Source organism: Babylonia areolata, chromosome 26 (genome assembly GCF_041734735.1).
Source record: "Babylonia areolata isolate BAREFJ2019XMU chromosome 26, ASM4173473v1, whole genome shotgun sequence".
Taxonomy (NCBI): Eukaryota; Metazoa; Mollusca; class Gastropoda; order Neogastropoda; family Buccinidae; genus Babylonia; species Babylonia areolata.
Genome location: NC_134901.1, coordinates 11819905 through 11822404, shown reverse-complemented (window position 1 = coordinate 11822404; position 2500 = coordinate 11819905). Strand labels below are relative to the sequence as shown.

The following is a 2500-nucleotide window of genomic DNA, read 5'->3' as shown; positions in this document are numbered from 1 at the left end:
ACGTGAGTGTATGTGTGTGCGTGCGTGTGTGTGTGCGTGTATGCGCAGGCGAGAGAGAGAGAGAGAGAGAGAGAGTGTGTGATTGCTGACAATGGCGTTCCTTTGTTGTCCTCAGGCCCCGACAAGCTGTTCACTGATAATCACAGCTACAGAGACAGAGAAAGTACGGCAACCACCCTTCATTAGACCAGCGTGGACCACATAAACGCCATTGACACTTTCACAGTCAAAGGGACCCCCCCACCACCCCCACCACCACCTCCCCGCCACCACCACCACCACCACCACCACCACCACCCACACCCAGCTCCTCACGTTCCATGTCTCACCCTCTGCGACACAAAAACCTATAGAAAATGGCCAGAGATTAGTAGCCGTGAAAATTGTCACCAATTATAGTGAAAATTCACACACACACACACACACACAGGCACACACACACACACACACACACACACACACACACACACACACACACACACACACACACACACACACACACACACACACACACACACACACACACACACACACACACACACACACACACACACACACACACAACAAACGCAGACAAAAAGAGAGAGGGGTAAAGAGAGAGAGAGAGAAAAAAAAAAAATCTAGAGAGAGGAACAGACAGACGGACGGACAGACGCAGAGACATAGAGAGAAAAAGACAAGAGGGGGAGAGACACAGACTCCAGACTCAAGTGGTTAAATGACGTTAGCAACATGCTCATATCACCAAGTGGATAGCACGCTTCCTCCCTCCCTCCCTTCCTCCCTCCCCTCCTCCCTCCCTCCCTTCCTCCCTCCCCCTCCTCCCCGCCCTCCCTACCCTGTACACATCTTCGCAGCCAACACAAACCGTAGCAGCAACAACAACAACAAACCAACACCCACAAACATTCACGCACAAAGACACCCACGCATGCATGCGCGCGCGCACACACACACACACACACACACACATGCACAGAGACATACACACACGCACAACAGTACACACACACACACACACACACACACACACACACACACACACACACTCAAACAAAACCCTTTTCCATATACCCCCAAGTTTCCCGACTCTCGCTAAGTCCTCATTCCGTTACATCCTCCATCTTTCCCGAACCATTCAATGCACACACACACACACACACACACACACACACACACAACTACTCACACACACACACACACACACACACACACACACACACACAACTATACACAACCACACACACACACACACACACACACACACACAACTACTCACACACACACACACACACACACACACACACACACACACACACACACACACAACTATACACAACTACACACACACACACAACCACACACACACACACACACACACACACACACAACTACACACACACACACAACTACACACACACACACACACACACACACCTATACAAACACACACACACACACACACACACACACACACACACACACACACACAACTACACACACACACACACACAACTACACACACACACACACACACACACACACACACACACACACACACACACACACACACACACACAACTACACACACACACACACACACACACACACACACACACACACACACACACACACACACACACACACACACACACACACACACACACACACACACACACACACACACACACACACACACACACACACACACTCTGCCTCCACAGCAACACAGCATCGTCCAGAGGAATGTGGACTGTACTGCAATGACCTGGTTGGTTGTCAGGTTGTCCGCAAAACGACATGTAACAGCATCAGCTGAGAATTAAGAATTAAGACCCCCTTCCCCCCTCCCCCCACCCCACCCCACAACCCGATCCCCCGATACCCCTCCACTGACACCATCCCTGAAGTTACACCGGGCAGACAAACTACAGGGCTCACAAAAATGTATGCACCACTTGGGAACTTGGACCATGATTATACAGCCTGCATCATTTTGATAGTCATGCACCTTTCCATTGTTTGATCGTTTTATGACATTACGCCCCAGTGCCTCTGGAAATGGTCCTTATTTACTTTCTGTGAAGCTTATGTTGCCTATAAACTGGCAGTTTTGAATACGATTTTTTAATAGGAAGTTCTTTTTCTGTGTAAGACGTTAATTACACATATCATAATGTACATGTAAAATTTCCAAGATCACTGTAACCGTTATCATTACAAATATACATTTATCACCATCCTTCTCATCATCATCATCATCAACTTTGAAGTTCGACATTAACATCTGCAGCAGCAATATTAATCATCCGTCGTTGCCGACGCTGTAATAATCATCATTATCAACATCGTCGTATTTATCCTCATCACTGGCATCCTCCTCCTCCCCCTGCTCCTCCTCATGCTCCTCCTCCTCCTCCTCACCATCATCATTGGGGACAATTTTTTGAGGAAGGGAGGGGGGGTAAGAAACTGGGGGTGGCAAATCAAATGTTTAATT

The 2500-nt window shown here is 48.2% G+C and overlaps 1 protein-coding gene across 1 annotated transcript in view; it reads right to left on the bottom strand.

Moving 5' to 3' along the window:
* Positions 1-2500, bottom strand: part of LOC143300716 (aquaporin-5-like) — a 51370-nt gene that overhangs the window by 39586 nt on the left and 9284 nt on the right. The window lies entirely within an intron of this gene.